Source organism: Oncorhynchus kisutch, linkage group LG2, assembly GCF_002021735.2.
Source record: "Oncorhynchus kisutch isolate 150728-3 linkage group LG2, Okis_V2, whole genome shotgun sequence".
NCBI lineage: Eukaryota > Metazoa > Chordata > Actinopteri > Salmoniformes > Salmonidae > Oncorhynchus > Oncorhynchus kisutch.
The window spans coordinates 38,911,172-38,929,292 of record NC_034175.2 but is presented as its reverse complement, the minus strand read 5'-3'; the positions used below and the strand labels follow the sequence as shown (position 1 = coordinate 38,929,292).

Below are 18,121 nucleotides of genomic sequence, written 5' to 3'. Positions count from 1 at the left end.
CCATCGCCGATCCACTTTTCATTTTCCATTTGTTTTGTCTTTGTCTTACACACCTGGTTTCAATCCCCCAATTACTTGTTCATTATTTAACCCTCTGTTCCCCCATGTTTGTTTGGGAGTAATTGTTTATTGTATTGCGGTCTGTATTTGTGGCCTTGTATGACGTGTATTTTGATATATTTGAGTAAAATTGCTTTCATTACTCATATCTGCTGTCCTGCGCCTGACTCATCTCACCCGCTACTCACAGACGTCTTACAGGAACGGTTCCGTATTTCACTGAAAGAATAAAAGTTTTGTTTTCAAAATGATAGTTTACGGATTTTACCATATTAATGACCAAAGGCTCGTATTTCTGTGTTTATTATATTATAATTAAGTCTATGATTTGACAGAGCAGTCTGACTGAGCAGTGGTAGGCAGCAGCAGGCTCGTAAGCATTTATTCAAACACAGCACTTTACAGCGCTGTTTAGAACAGCTTTATTGCCAGCCTCCCGAGATTAGGCTGGCAATAAAGTGCTTATAAGAACATCCAATTGTCAAATGTATATGAAATAGAAATGATATAGAGAGAAATAGTCAACGCTTCATAATTCTTATAACTACAACCTAAAATTTCTTAGCTGGGAATATTGAACCACCATCTTTCATATGTTCTCATGTTTTGAGCAAGGAACTTAAACATTAGCTTTTTTGCACGGCACATATTTCACTTTTACTTTCTTCCCCAACACTGTGTTTTTTGCATTATTTAAACCAAATTGAACATGTTTCATTATTTATTTGAGACTAAATAGATTTGATTTATGTATTATTTTAAGTTAAAGTTAGTGTTCATTGTTCATTCAGTATTGTTGTAATTGTCATTATTACAAATATATATATATATAAAAAAAATATATATATTTGGCCGATTAATCAGTATGGGCTTTTTTTGGTCCTCCACTAATCGGTATCGGAGTTGAAAAATCAGAATCGGTCGACCTCTCATCCTGAGGTCCTCCTTTTTTGTGTGTAAATGGTTTCAGCACGGCCTGTGGGTCCAGATCGCAGGCCCGACTGTTTTCTATACTGAGTATTGCCAACCCAGACAGTCTTTCCTGAGACATTGTGCATTATATGTCCATTGCACAGCACACAATTTAAACTTAGTGTTGAATGATACGTGCCAAGATACTGTATACCAGAGATAAGGGGCTTTTGATATTCTCATGAACACGATGGATTATTGTAACGGTCGTCGTATGAAGAAGGTGAGGACCAAGATGCAGCGTAGTAAGTGTTCATCATTATTTGAATAAACTGAACACTAAATACAACAAAGAACAAAAGAAACAACCGAAACAGCTGCGTCAGGTGCAAAACACACTAAACAGAAAATAACTACCCACAACCCATAGTGGGAAAACAGGCTGCCTAAGTATGGTTCTCAATCAGAGACAACGATTGACAGCTGCCTCTGATTGGGAACCATACCAGGCCAAAACCAGAAATACAAAACATAGAAAAAAAACATAGAAAAAAACTACATAGAACGCCCACCTTAGTCACACCCTGGCCTAACCAAAATAGAGAATAAAAAGCCTCTCTATGGCCAGGGCGTGACAATTATCTCTGTTTCCCTCTATACATCCACAAGCCTCACAAGACTAGTCTGAAGGTATTCGGGGACCAGTTAAGAAAATATATGGAAGTACAGTATGGAGATAGTTTAGAGCCTAAAATATGGGGTTAAATACATCTAAATGTATAGTTTCTTTCTTATATCTCTCAGATAGAGGACAGACACTTCAGAACAAACTTCCTTTCAATTTGTTTTGACGATCTGTTTATCCATGTATGAAGCTATTATCCAATGGGTTTCTATGTGCTGAAAGCAGTCAGATCAAAATCAATATTTCATAAAATAATTTTTACACATATTTTTTTGATACCTTAAAGGGTCCTTAAAACTCTAAATCAAATATCTAAATGATCCTTGGTATGGCCATCTTAAAACAATTCCATATGTTAGCTTAGTAGAACCCCCCCGCCCTTAGGGTTAACATCTCTGTAACTGTCATTTTTGCGGAGAGATCATTTTCTAAACGAAAACTCATTAAAAACTACTTAAAGAAGCATTAGGCTCTCAGTCTGATATGCGCTTTTGAACACCTGAGTAAGCTCCCCTCACAGCACTGGCCCCGTCGTAGCCTTGACCACGGCATTTGTTCACTGATATCCCCTTACACTTTCAATCTGTTAATTTTTTTCTTTTAAACTTTTTCAGTCACATTCCTGAAGCCCAAGAAACAAACACTTAGCTTCCTAGTACTTAGATAGAAACGAAAAAGGTTCATTGATCACTTATGGAGGGTTACTGTCGAAATGATTTATACAATTTTAAAAAATTGGGGCATGGGCCCCCAGAGCTCTGATATATTTTTGACTTTCTGCCTTTATACTTGGTGGAATGTGTGCATGTTGTTTTGTATTGCTAGTTATTATTACTGCACTGTTGGAGGTAAAAACACAAACTTTTTGCTGCACCTGCGATAACATCTGCCAATCTGTGTACAAGACCAATAAACTTTGATTTGATATAGATGAGTGGCCCCAAAAAATAAATAAAATAAAAATAAATAATAATTCTGATGGCGAAGTTGACTGAAAACAAAAGTAATGTAGGTTAAGCATGTTGAGTAATGAGTAGGATTCTGTGTTTTCGCAGAAAATGAAAACTAGTTTTCGAACATATACTGTATATTATGCAAAAGAGATGTTGTTTATGTTATGTTATGTTTATGAACGATGAATCACGCTGCCTTGTCGACGACATGAACGAGCGGCGCAGATTACTGTTCGATTTGAAAAGGGCGCCGCTTTTACACATTCACAGTTACGGGCCACAACACGGTGCATCGCGGTTCAGCTTAATCGAACTCCCTCAATGAAGTGTATCACCCAATCGGTACTCATATATTTTCAGCCTCCTTCAAGAGTTTGTCCAATCAGACCTGTCAAATTTAGTATCCAGTCTCGGTAGCCTGGGCATCCAATGAAAATCCAATATCCTTCCACGTTGCTTGCTTCCCCGGACGGATACCGCGAGAGTAGGCTAGGCCGCAGTTCGTCTGTATTGCGGTGAGTCCAACTGTACGAGCGGCGCCTTCTCGCCAATTCATTCAACTCCAGCAACCCATAAAACAGAGGACAGGAGGCGGTCTGCGCTTTTACATTGAACGGAGGACGACCACCTCTTTCTACGGCTCTGCAAGCTTCCCTTTTAAATTGCGACACATACTGTGAGTATTGACGGCTTCTCAGTTTTGACGGATGGTATGGATGAAAACGCAGGCTATTTTGCTTGGGTTCCGTGTGTGTTTATGTAATATTTTCTTCTAGATCGCGTGCAAACATGATGGCTCTTGAGTTATCTTTCCCGAGTCAACGGCAGTGTCATTTTCGACTGCCTGCTAGCCAGTTGCGAATATAGTGGGCAGACCGCATGTGCGAGCCGGAGTTTGATGAAAGGGATGCATTGTAACGTTTTGGGAGGAGGGGCACGATTAGTTGACAGAATGTATGGTTGTTCAGTTCAGCGTTATGTTAGTCATTTGGACAGTTCGCTTGGTGAGAATTGATGAAAAATGTTGATTGTCTCTAGATTTCGTCTAAGAAGTAAAGTACCAAGCCATCAGAATATGACCTGTAAAATATAGCTTTTCAAAAGCCACAGTCATGGCCTTTGAACAAAATTGGTTACATTTTGAAATGTCTAATCTATGAATAAAACGAAAGCACCAAATTTAAATGTGGTTGGTTACATTGCATTACAAATCATAGTTGTGCATCGATCGTTGCGCTTAACCATGTGATGTAACTGAATCATGTATAGCCTACGATTTATGCTACTGTGTTGGTTCAAGAAATGTTAGGTTTTCTTTTTGAATTCAATAGGCTTGTTGACTGCTTGGGACAAATGGGTGCTTGAAGTAGACATTGAATAGTTAACCAATTTATTAGGGCAATGGGGGGAAAAGTAGATGTAGGCAACCCCTAATCCCACAAAGTGAGTAGTCTGCCAAATTGAAGTTGGAAAGATGATGCTGTAAGTAATCCATGAGGGCTGCTTACTGCAATCACAAACACTATCAATATCAGTTGATAGGGTGTCAGCAAACACACCACTGATGCCATATTCAGCACAAGAGTCAATCATCATGTCCAAACAGTGTTGTTCTACTAAACACTCTTAGGTGGGCTTGTCCTCATCGACCTACACTTCATCTCATTACATTTGCTGTAGCCAGGTACTAATTGCTGTTGTGACAGTTTTCCATGCTTAGAAGGTGCATAGGCTCTGAGCCATGGATACCTTGCCAAACCGGTGCCCAGGACACTTTTGCTGGACCATTTCATTTAGCTTCCGCTCTACCTCTTTTATTGGCGTGTTGCAGCGAAGGGGGAGCTCCCGGAGGCAAACAAATGGCTGCTCAGCATCACCACCAAGAGCGAGGGCCTCCGTTAACCCCGTAGTGGCTGATAGGAAGCAGGCAGCAGCCGCCTCCGCTGCTCAAGCACATTACATCAGCTGTCACTCATTCACTCGCCCGCTCCGGACCCTGGCGCTTTCAGTCAGCACTCCGTACTCCCGAGGACTATGATGTAATTTCAGATGCATTAAATGATTGCTACATTAGTAGCCTTATGCCCTATTCACATTACATCTGAGCAGTCCGTCTGTGCCAGATGCCATTAGTTTCAATGGGAAACGGATGCCGCATACTTTGAATCTTTTCATACTTTGCGTCATCTTCAGTGTAGCCAGAGTCATCCAATAGAACAGGAAGTTACCCTACCACAGAACAAGATTAACATATTATGTTTTTGGCAAATGCTTTATGGGATAGCTAGCAACTTGTAAACAATTACCCATTCCTACAAGTGAGTACTATTTTCAATAGTAATGTTAACTGCCAATGTGTATTATTTAAGTCAATTTATATTAGACTGTGTGGACAAAACATTAAGAACACCTTCCTAATATTGAGTTGCACCCCCCCCCCCCCTATTATCCTCAGAACAGCCTCGATTCGTCTGGGCATGGACTCTACAAGGTGTCAAGCGTTCCACAGGAATGCTGGCCCATGTTGACTCCAATGCCTCCTACAGTTGTATCAAGTTGCATGGATGGTCTTTGGGTGATGGACCATTCTTGATACACACAGGAAACTGTTGAGTGTGGAATAACTCAGCAGCGTTGCAGTTCTTGACACAAACCGGTGTGCCCGGCACCTACCCCTTTCAAAGGCAGTTAAATCTTTTGTCCTGCCCATTCACCCTCTAAATGGCACACACACAATCCGTCTCAATTGTCTCACTGCTTTAAAATCCTTATTTAACCTGTCTCCTCCCCTTCATCTGTGCTGATTGAAATGGATTTAACAAGTGACATCAGTAAGGGATCATAGATATTTACCTGGATTCAACTGGTCAGGTGTTCATGTTTTGTACACTGTGTATAGGGTGTCCACCCACGGCCCAGAGTGGGTGAAAACGCACTTTGGTGATTCAATTTCACTTCCTTGTGTTATAAAATACATTTTACCAATTTTTATACATTATATCCAAAAAGTTGGATTTCGTAACCTAATACATTAGATAATAAGCACCTAGCTCTGTTGAAAAAAGTAACTAAACAAAACATGTTTTGTCACCTGAAACAATGTTTCTCCTTCTTGAATGCAAAGTTCATATTATTTAATGAAAAGGTCATGAATGCTATCGCTGACGAGAGATTAGCCTCTCCTCCATCTTGTCTTGCAGTGTGAAACCCTAAGGCTCTCCGTCCAGTAGCGGAACGATATTCCGCGAAGATGACGTGCAGACTAATGAAATGCCTCACGATGTAAACGGGGCATTATGGTGGCCTGGCTATGCTCATTTCAACCATAAAAGGACACTGGCCTTGTCCTTGTTATTTTCGAGTTACAGTCAGGCTGTACTTTCAAGAAAGCCAAAGAGACGAGAACCCTGATTTCTTACTGACTGTTGACAAACCTTTTCACGTTCTTTCCAATAACCCTTTACACTTCCACCAGTGATCTTTCATCCAAACTGTGGATGAATATCGTTCCTCCAGTGGAATGTGGCTGGTTTTTCTCTTATTGGTAGTCATTTAGAGTTGAAGTTGATCACCACATGACCTCGGAAACCCACACTGTTTTCTTTTGAGATCCGTTGAAGGCATGACATGGCTCATTGTTCATCTACAACACCAGAAGTGAGAAGTTCATGGCAAGCACAAAGTTACTGATGCTGCAGCCACATGGTTCAGCCGCAAAAAAGGCAGAACGTTCATACACGAACGTGCCGTCAATGATGACTTTCGACAAACATCCTGGAAAATTTGCTTTGCCGTAGAGTTTCAGCGATTGGTGGAATGCATTAGACCCGCTTCATGCTCATTGTTAGACATCGTAATTATTATGAGGCAGATGTAGTTGCGTTTCGCACAAGGGCATGGAACCCCAGCATCAAGTATCAGGTGTTTCAGTGTCCGCCAGTGACAAAAAAATACTATAATATTAAGAGGCCCTGCCCAACAAAATAATTTGATTTAATGGTATGAAGCACAGAAATAATGAGCCTTAGAATGAAGCAAGGCAGGGCCTCATTGTCACACTTGCAAGGCTGTGTGTTTTGGTTTTCTTTATATCTGCAAGCCTCTGCTCTGCTATGGGTTTATCAGTTCTAGTGTGTCATATCCATTTGTTAGAAGAAACCCCCGTACTATTCCAAGTCGATTGAAGTGAACTGGGTTTGGAAAAAGGAAATCTCGAAGGAAATTCCTCTGGAGCGGGGAAGAAGGAGCCAAAATGAATCGCCTTGCTTCAGTTGTAAGAAATCTCAGATGACGTATTATGCCTTTTGTGTATATATATATATATATATATATATATATATAAATAAAAATAAAACAAATATAGATAGATCTCTCGATCAGCGACAAATAACAAGATGAATGTTTCCTTTGAGTTTCTAATGAGGAAAATAAGCATCGAGGCTTAATGAAATCTCTTCACGTGATCGAGGGGATCAGTTTCATTCTCTTGGGGGCTGGTTTTAGCTGGATCTGAATGCTCCCGGTGTTGCTGTTTTTTCATCTCCTGCAGGGGTGACTGAGGGAAATTCATAACGGAGCAATAACGTCTCATATGACTGAAACCTAATTGGGTCACAGGGCGGTAAGTGGCCCTAAAAGAAAATCTGCCCTTCTGGGACAAAGCTGGTTTATAGGTAAAGGGAGTGTGTGGATGCTCAAATATGGCACAGGATTTGAACAGTTCAATAAGTTAATCTGGTTGCTGGTTAACATTACCATGTGTCCGACAATCAGAACCATCCAACTTTAAGCAGACCACACATACAAGTCACCGTTTGTGTACAGCTACAGTTGCCTCACATGTCATCTAAGCTGAAGCCATTGACTCTTGGATTGCTCATTGGTGGTGTGTTTTGTTTGGGTAAAGGGGTGACTCAAACGGAAATTAAATGTAGTGGTTTGGTTTGAAGAGAGAATTTACTGGGCTGGAAGTATTGAATTTTCGGTGGGTCTGGGGGCATTTGTGTGTGTAGAGGTAGTCTAATTGCGCTGCAGTGTGTGTCCCGGGGAGGGAGGAACATGTTTTAAAGGTCCGTTGTCAGTGCGGCGGGGGGTAGTTGGGGTTAGGCTGGGCTCGACGGGACCCCATCCTGCGCTCCCCGGAGGGCGCATTAGTGCCGTCCCATCTCCCCCGTCGCCAAATTTTGCAGGGCAGGAAGCTGCAGGTTGTAGCCATTCATGCTGAATACATTTGGATGTTGAGACTTAGTTGCATCATTATTTTTAAGCAAGAGACAAGAGAAAGCCCTCCAGAGATTAGAACAAATAACTGTGTGTGTTGGGTCCCTGTGGTATAGCGAGGGCCCTTCTTGACATGTCCTTTCTTATGCAAGCGGTTTCGTAACCTCTAACATCCACTGAAGATGGACGTTCAGAGGACAAGGGGGAAAGGGCTAACGCACAAGACAGACGTGGTTAGCATCAGCTACTCACTGCAACATCAAAGTGCATGGGCACACGCACACAGAGTCGCTCCACCGCCATCGAGAGCCCTCTGTTCCACTGCCACCCAGACCCTTCCAGTCCACAGCCAGGCCAGTTGGGGCTGGCTAATATCAGCCTTTTACCCATACACAATCACCACCAAAGGTTAGGGGCTAACATGGCGTGGGATGGCTTTCAGTTTAATAGACCTAGTTTTTCACCCAAGTTACCCATATATATAAAAAAAAATCATTTTGGTATTGCCAAACATTATTTTTGTTTGTTAAATTTACTGACAATACAGGTTTCCATACAGATTGCAAAATAGTTGGGAGGAAATTTTCGATGTACCGATTCCATGGCACATGTTTTATGAACTGATACACAAAACGACGGCGGATTCAAAACGTAGTGTTTTTCAATGTAGATTATTATTCAACATTCTTGCAACCAATAGAATGTCATATATGTATGTGGGGGATACAACCATCCCAACTCTGCAGATGTTTGCTGTGAAGAGACAAAATCAATATTTAACTTTTTTTGTTTGTTGGTACTGTCCATATGTGGCTCGTCTTTGGTCGCAGGTTCAGGAATGGCTGAATAATTGCAACATTTACCTGTAGCTAACTATGCAGCTGGCACTTCTGGGTGATTCTGAAAAGTTGTAGTCAATTGATCAATAGTAGAATAATTGCGACAGTGTTTATCTTTATTTTACAATCAATAGAAACTATGAGAATAGATGGGTTCGGAGCTTTTGTGAAATGGCACAATAGAAAATTGTATGTGGCAGCTAGGAGTCATGGTGCTGAAGGCACCAGTCTGATGCGCCTTTCTCAGTGGACATTGCGGAGGCCACTGGGATAACACAGTCCATCACTCTTAAGACATTTGATACGGACATTTTATATGGTTATATTATGCAAAAATAATGGTGCAACACTATGTAATCTAATATTTTCAAACAAATGTGATTTATCCTGTGTTGGATACGGTTGCTGTCCGTGGTTCTGAAACATAATCTTCAGTGCGCCATAGAATTAGCGCTTTCCCCCCCCATGTTGCAATGTGCATAACAGCAAAGTTAACCAGCATATTGAGAACAACGTGGCGTCAGGCAGCAGAGACAAGGGAACAGCCCTTGCCTTTGCCTGCCATTGCCTAATTGTCTAAGAAATTTGAGGAGAGTGGAAACCAACTTTAATTAGGTCTATAATCAATAGCCTAACTGTTAAATGTGCCTGGCTTTATAAATCATCCGTTTATATTTACAGAATTAAGACAGGTCTTGCTTCTGTTGCCTGTTTTAAACAAACACTCAATAGCCTACTGATTCTGTGAGCACCGAGCCTCATGCAAAGACAAAATGTCATATAAATAAATTTCACATGCTGTAATAAAGGTGTTACTGTTATTTTTCTTCTCATTAGAACAGACTTAATACTTTAATTTTATTTAGTGTTTACACTGTTCTGAACAGGCAGTAAACATGATATAGTAATCTAACAGCACCTGTTTGTCACACACAATATGCACAGCGCTTGCTCCTATACCCTCCTTTTTCTTGATCTCATTACAGTTATTATGATCATTATAATAATAAGTAATGTCAACATTAGTAGCCTAGTATAACCACCACTGCGCTGTAGGCTTAAGAGCGCGTCCTGTTTCGTCTTAATAGCGTAACTTAGCTAGGCCTATATTTCAATATATAGGCTACTGTATCAATCAATAATTAATTAGTCCATGCCATCGCACAGCATACGAGACATTCATGCTTTCGAAATGGAATCAAGGATTTTTGTTTTTAAAATTAAGTAACAAAGGGAGCTTTGAATAATTAGCCTAAACAATGAATAAACTGCAATTCACGAATGCATGCAACTGTTTCTAGTCTGCTGTAATAAAGGGTTTATAAATATATATTAGAGGTCGACCGATTATGATTTTTCAACACCGATACCGATTATTGGAGGACCAAAATAGCCGATACCGATTAATCAACCGATTTATATAAAAATAATAAAAAAATGTATTTGTAATAATGACAATTACAACAATACTGAATGAACACTTGTATTATATAAAAATATATATAAGTTAAAATATCAATAAAATCAATTTAGCCTCAAGTAAATAATGAAACGTGTTCAATTTGGTTTAAATAATGCAAAAACAAAGTGTTGGAGAAGAAAGTAAAAGTGCAATATGTGCTATGTAAGAAAGCTAACGTTTCAGTTCCTTGCTCAGAACATGAGAACATATGAAAGCTGGTGGTTCCTTTTAACATGAGTCTTCAATATTCCCAGGTAAGAAGTTTTAGGTTGTAGTTATTATAGGAATTATAGCACTATTTCCCTCTATACCATTTGTTTTTCATTAACCTTTGACTATTGGATGTTCTTATAGGCACTTTAGTATTGCCAGTGTAACAGTATAGCTTCCGTCCCTCTCCTTGATCCTCCCTGGGCTCAAACCAGCAACACCACGACAGCAGCCACCTTTGAAGCAGCGTTACCCATGCAGAGCAAGGGGAACAACTACTAGAAGGCTCAGAGCGAGTTACGTTTGAAACACTATTAGCGCGCGCTAACTAGCTAGCCATTTCACTTCAGTTACACCAGCCTCATCTTGGAAGTTGATAGGCTTGAAGTCATAAACAGCGCAATGGTTGACGCACAACAAAGAGCTGCTGGCAAAACGCACGAAAGTGCTGTTTGAATGAATGTTTACGCGCCTGCTTCTGCCTACCACCACTCAGTCAGATACTTAGATACTTAGATACTTGTATGCTCAGTCAGATTATATGCAACGCAGGACACGCTAGATAATATCTAGTAATATCATCAACCATGTTTAGTTAATTAGTGATTATGATTGATTGTTTTTTATAAGATAAGTTTAATGCTAGCTAGCAACTTACCTTGGTTACTGCATTTGCGTAACAGGCCTCCTTGTCTCCTTGTGGAGTGCAACGAGAGAGATTTCCGATTGTTGTGAAAACTTGAAATCGGCCATTCCGATTAATCGGTCGACCTCTAATAGATATAGATATTTTTTCTTCCATTAGAACAGACTCTCTGGTACACGTATTTAGTGTTTACACTGTTCCAAATTACCAGAAAATAAATTGTAGTCTAGCAGCAACTGTTTGGCACACAATCCTCAGGCAACACTTGCTCTTATACCCTCCTTTATCTGGATCTCCAGCCGTTTCTACAGAGTCAAATGTCTTCCATCGATCTGACTTCTCCTTTCCCTCCTGAGCAACCAGTAAACATATATATTTCAAGTAATATATAGATATTTCACCCCCCCCCCCCCAAACAAAAAAAATAAACATGTGGGATTGGAAATTATGCAGACAATTACATTGATAGAAGCCACAATCTATCTGCAATATTAAAGCTGATCTACCACCACACACACACACACACAAAAAAAAAAAAATCATAATGATATATACCGTAAAACTTCAATTAATAGCCCAGGTGTTTATTTGATATCACTGAACACAACACGCTCTTAGAGGCTTCTATTTGAGCCAGGCGTTTATTTCATTAACTTCTGGGTGCACCCATCCCGTTAGCGGGACCATTTTCATCAACATCCGCTGAATTGCAGAGCGCCAAATTCAAATTAAATTACTAAAAGTATTTAATTTTCAGTTTCATCACAAGTGCAATATAGCAAAACACAGCGTAGCTTGTTAATCCACCTGGCGTGTCAGAATTCAAAAAAGCTTTTCGGTGAAAGCAAACCAAGCGTTTATTTAAGGACATCTCTCTCAGCAGACAAAACATTGCAAACAGCTAGCAGCAAATTAGATTGGTCACGAAAATCAGAAAAGCAATAAAATGAATCGCTTACCTTTGATCTTCGGATGTTTGCACTCACGAGACTCCCAGTTACATAATAAATGTTCCTTTTGTTCCATAAAGATTATTTTTATAGCCAAAATACCTCCATTTAGTTGGCGCGTTATGTTCAGAAATCCACAGGCTCGAGCGGTCATGACGGGGCAGACGAAAATTCCAAATAGTATCCGTAAAGTTCGTAGAAACATGTCAAATGTTTTTCATAATCAATCCTCAGGTTGTTTTTACAATAAATAATAAATAATATTTGATAAGCTTTTTCAATAGGAGTGAGAGAGAAAATGTCTACTCCAAGCTGCTCACGCATGCAAAACGCTGCTGGCACCCAGCCATCCACTGACGCGATGTGTTCTTTCTCGCTAATTTTTCAGAAAGCCTTTTTTTTCAAAAGCCTGAAACTCTGTCTAAAGACTGGTCAGACCATGTGGAAGCCATAGGGAAATGAATCTGGTTGATATCCCTTTAAATGGAGGGGTGGCATGCAATGGAACAGGGAGCTTTCAAAATAGAAGGCACTTCCTCTTTGGATTTTCTTCAGGTTTTCGCCTGCAATATCAGTTCTGTTATACTCACGGACAATATTTTTGGAAACTTTAGTGTTTTCTATCCTAATCTGACAATTAAATGCATATTCTAGTTTCTGGGCCTGAGAAATAGGCAGTTTCATTTGGGTACGTTTTTTTTATCCAAACATCAAAATACTGCCCCCTAGTATCAACAGGTTAATGCACACAGCTTTTGCTGATTTGCATAATACTTTTTCAAATTTCAAACATAAGTTTACAGCATTTTTTTAATACATTTTATTTCCTGCACTAATGTATTATCATCCTTGACAAAAGACTTATTCTCTTTGACTGTGCATTTTTGTCAGTTCTTACCTTTGCCACTAAAGGGCGACCCGATGATTTCTCAGCTGTTAGCAGCCAATTGCTAGAGGTTTCTTAATGGCGATTAAAAACTGATTTCCATTTTTGGAGGCATTACTAAATTATTTAATGTAACAAATTAAACCTCAAACAATTCATGGTAACCACATAAACAATTCATTTAGACTGGTGTTTATTTAAAACTTATTTGCTGAAATGTGTGCAGTTTGCCCAGGTATTAAGGGACCAGTGGCTATTTGAGACTGTTTTAATTGAAGTTTTACGGTAGGCTATTAGTTCATACTGTCTTGGCTATGACATAGGCCTTCCTATTCTGTCCTATGTTTTTGTCCCTGTTGGTCGGTGGTGTAGTATGAAATTGCCCCCTAGATCTAAAGTCAATTTTGAAATTTTCCCTTCTAATGGTATAGGGATGATAAGCTGATCCCAGATCTGTGCCAAAGGACAACTTCCATCCCGGGGTGCGTCTGAGTCATACGACACAGTGTTTACCTGTCAGACCTTTACATTGTAGTACAGCCCTCAAATACGAACTTATTACTTCCCTCTCTCGATATGACTACCTGTCATACCCTGTACAGCGCTCTCAGTGGATTTCAGGCAGGCTGTGTGGAAAGCTACATCACCCAAGGTTAAGACTAGTTCTGCCAACATGTCTGTCGGCACAGCTTCTGCGCCGCTTCTCGGGCAGTTCTGAGCAGACTGAAATAACCACACACACCTTGTCACCATCGTGTGTGTGCATGTCACCCTGCTAACACAGCTCCTGTCGTGATGTGGCGGTACATGTATGCTCGATGGATGAGGAGCCAGATCCATGAATAATGCAGGATTCATAGAGAAGCTGTGAAAACATGCTGTTCATGTCATGTCTGGGCATTCGGTTTCAAAGGATCCCTGCCTGCCCACACACAGTGCTCCTCCAAGTTATCTGAGACTTGTGCTTATTCTTCCTCTTTCCTTCATACCAACATGCTTCTACGGAGTCTGCTTTTCTCACCGTCCCGCGCCGGGCTTTGCTGGCCACACTGCAGGCTGTACTAAGCATCTGGCCATTTCCTCCTCTCTTGAGACTGGTAGTTCCTCAGTGTTTGAAAAATCTTTCCAAAACTCTCCCCTCGATAATCAGCGTCACTGATAAATTAGATATGGATTTGTGCATCTCATATTCATACTATAGCATCGCTGTCCCCTTCATACTTTCCTTGTCAAGTCATCTTATAGCCTACTTTCGGATTTTTAAAATTTATTTTTAAACAAGGTAAATTAAGGAAAGGAGATACATTTGCTCGTGTCTGACATACGCTGGTGGCTTTGCTTGACGGGTGCTTTTACAGGGGTATGCGTGTGTGAGTTTCCTGATTCTCTCAAAAGGCCTACGTTCATTTAGAACCTTTCCTAAAGTAGCCTGTCTGGACTCCATCTCTTTAAGAATCAAATGCTCCTGTCATGATTTAATCTTGTAGAAGGCAGGCCTATTGTCAAGTGCTTAGGTTACATTTTTTTAGTCTTAAAAAAAAATCCCCGCTTTTGTTTAATGTTTTTACATGTAGAAAAGCCAACGGGCAAAGGAAAAGGTAGGCATATCTTTATTTTGACTCTGTTAATCTTGTCAATACGAAAATGCAACAGATCCTTTCCAACCTGGCATTTTCTACATTTATTGGTACATAATTATAAGTAATAACCTGAATAACAATGGAATTCCATGATAATAACGAAGTGTAATGGCTTGTTTCAAAGATTTTGTATTTTTTTATCAAACATATCCACGTAAACAAGTGTACAAACAGAATTGTGACCTCTCCTTTTTGGACCCACCCCTTGTACATTGGCCTGGCCAATTACCTTAACCTTAAATTCCAAGACAGTCACAGCTCTACTCGGTGTGTAATACAGTTCAAATCAATCAATCTCATCTCCCCAACATAACCACCACAGAGCAGTCATCTCTGGCCAGTAATCTGCCGCCGGTCTGGGACTCGGTATGTAATTGAGTTATTATCTCAATCTGTACACAAACAGGCCAAGCCACAATCACACAGCCTGCTGGTCAATTCTCAAGTCGGCTTCTGTCCACTCTAAACAGTGCACTATTTGACTCTGTTAAAGCAACTATCCAGTGAAAATCTCCCCCCTTTTTTCTTTTATATAAAAAAAGCTCCGATTCTGTTAACTCGTACCCAAATAATGTTGTTGACTCGTCCTGTACTCGCATATGTCCTTATTATACAAATGGTGTATAATATATGCCTCTCTCACACCCTACAAAATCCTCCCAATGTCTATCCACTCAAGTCCATCTTGGTTCCATCTCTGACGCGTGTCACGTTACGCTTAGGAAAACAGGTCAGCCCTCTTAAGATGTCACTCAGCGCAAGGATGGCCTTCAAGGTCCTTCTGTGAGCCTCAGCTATGTCTTTTGGTACTGTGAGTCAAAAGAATGTTTTGCAGCAATTTTTCCTTGTAATGCTGTTGTAAACATGGCATCTCGTCATCTTTAGCGCAGTTCTTGCATAAGTCATGGCGCCCTAATTTCTTGACTGCGGCAGGATAGGAGGGAGGGGAAGAGGATGGGGAGGGAAATTGAGAGTAGGGAGAGCAGAGAGGAAAGGAGATGGAGGGAAAAGGAGACCTTCTGTTGAGTTGCCAATAAGCCACGGCAGCCTCCTTCGAACGTAGCCGAGCCCAGGAGTGCTCTGAATCGCTCTCCCAACACCGCTCGTGTCAGGCTGAATGCACAGCCGGGTGTCATGACTCACTGTGTCACATGAAAAGGCGGTGCTCTTCCAGTGCTCTTGCATGGCTCTTGTGTAAAGCCCTTGGTGATATGGCTATATATAGAGGGGAGAGAAGAAGCAAGACAAAGACTAAAACAATCTTTTGGTGCTGTATGGCTGCCTGTTGGAATGCCCCCGATGTAAGGGTTTAGGAGAGGGGTGAATGTATGCGACGGACTGGTTATGTTTGTGGCTTCTCAAGTGGGGGGTGTGCAAGGCTCGACTGAGGTACGTTTGCTGTAATACACAGATTAGATCTAGGATCAGTTGACCCTTTCCCTAATTGTAACGCGTAATTAGAGTGATGAAGAAAAATCTGACCCTGTATCAGTGGTTAGAAGCAACTTCTACCTACATCCACATTCTACCTTGTCAACTGTTATGCTTCCTGCTGTACGTCCATTCCTGGCCTATTAGTGTGGACAATGGTAAACGAAGTACGAATGAACAGAAGTTTCTCCATAATATTATTGACTCGCATTCCTCTGCTTTGGAACCAAATCCAGGTCGTTGAATTTCGAGGTTGCCATGGGGATTGCTCACATCCCTCCCCTCAAAAGTAGGAAGACTGCTGTGTCCGGGAATAGTTGGAATTCCACCTGGTCGGGAACGCTGGCACCATGCATTCATAACGCTGAGCGATCCCAGGGTCAGGTGTGTCTCTAATTCACTCCAAAACTCCACCGACTGGATGGGGAGGGGGGGGGGGGGGAAATGGCAGCATTCTCTGTAAAACGAGTGGCAGGTACATGCTGGTCTGGAGGGCATGTGTCTGCACTTTGTTCACTCAGGGGGAACATTTTAATTTGATCTGTTTATAAAATGTTTTGGATTCATGACACCACAGAGCTTTTTGGGGTTTATGAATCCTCATTTTGGCTGTTGTACGGAAGCCATGGTGTGACTTTGAAACATTGTTAAATGCTGTAGGGTAACTCCACGGTAACGGAGTTATGCTTGGAAAAAAAACATTGATTTGAAAGTATAGCAAACCATACATCCATACAAATTTCCTTGGAGAACTGTGCAGATGCAAATTTTGGTAATGGAATTACGGTCAAATCTCCCACTACATTTCCCCAAAACGTATCATCGTCTTTTTGCATATTTCGGTACTTTTTCTAGCTCCGCCCCCAAACAAGACCAGATTTGGTTGGTCCAGTATGAATGTTGGTGTGTCCTTTAGCATCATTCACTTCCCTTTTCACCTCTGGATGTTGACTTGAAAGATTAGTGAGTCATCCCTCACCTCATTCTGTTATAACATCTTTGTTCTGACAGATTTGCGTGACACCCAGAATACATTGTATAATGTAAACTAACAGTGCCACACACATGGCTGGCAAATAGCTTAGCATTAGCTCATCATAATCAGTACAACCTTCAAAACAGTATTTTACACACACACATCCATTACAATCTATGCAAGAATTGGAATTCATGATTTATACCCAGTACTTGAAAATGTGAATAAATGTAATGTAATGTAATGTAATGTAATGTATGTATGTATGTATGTATGTATGTATGTATGTATGTATGTATGTATGTAACAGTATTACCTGTGGTAACACACCTGTTCTTCTGACAGAAACCAATTTGTCACCATTCCCCCACCCCATTTTGCCCCAAGGTACCCTACAATTGACCCTTGTTTCTCCCCTATGCACTAATGGTGAATTGCAGAGCTGTAACTTGCTTCTGATAAAAGCTCTGGGTTTAAAATGGTGCAGTTCGCCCATATTTAGGACTTGAGAAATGCATACATTAGGAATGGAATGCTTGTAGCCCCCTCTTTAAAAAAATTAATAAAATAAAGTCCATGAAAACTGCTGTTTTCGCAATTGCATGAATTGTTGTGCATTGACTGCTTGTCAGAATGCATGATTCCATCCCTATGGCACCCGTAACTTGAATGTGCCTCGAGAGGAATATTTATCTCGCGTGGAACACACAACAAACCGACAAGATAAATATAAACTTATGGGGTTGTCAGATTATTATTATTATTATTATTATTTTTAAATTCATTGCTCGTTTTTGTTTGCTGAGGATAAGTAAATGTGGGACTGTTCTAGTGGCAATGATTTTGCCGTGGAGCAGCGCCACAGCAAAATGACGGTAGCGTAAATACTGCATGCTTCTATGAACTGTACATGGTGGTGCTCATCGGTCCTTTTTTTAGATAGAAAGGTCTTGAAAATGTTTCCGGAAAAAATAACCATCAAAATGCGGAGAAAGCCTCCGTCTAATTTGACGCATTCCAGGACAAACTCGTATTGCTGACATGATAGACGGGACTATGTATCTCAATAACTCATTCGATTTCCTTGTGGGGCATGTGTAGATATATTTTTATTTACTTGTTCTATTGCTGATAGGGCAGAGTGCTCGTCATACATAGTAGGTGATCCTAAACCGGTAAAATTGTGTCAGAGAAGAGGAATCTGGGATTCGGTAGTTTAAATGTTCCGTTATCGGTGCAAGACATTCCAAA

General features: G+C 40.6%; 1 protein-coding gene across 5 annotated transcripts in view; it reads left to right on the top strand.

Moving 5' to 3' along the window:
* The first annotated feature begins 3,057 nt into the window (after window positions 1-3,057).
* The window catches only part of LOC109865600 (double-stranded RNA-specific editase 1-like), a 183,011-nt gene continuing 167,947 nt past the window's right edge, over window positions 3,058-18,121 (top strand). For 2 of the 5 annotated variants that reach the window (XM_031793955.1, XM_031793949.1), the window contains exon 1: window positions 3,060-3,286. The gene's annotated coding sequence lies outside the window, so the exon portion shown is untranslated. Of the gene's footprint in view, window positions 3,287-18,121 lie in introns of all 5 variants that reach the window. The other 3 variants (XM_031793965.1, XM_031793967.1, XM_031793961.1) reach the window with 2 other exon arrangements.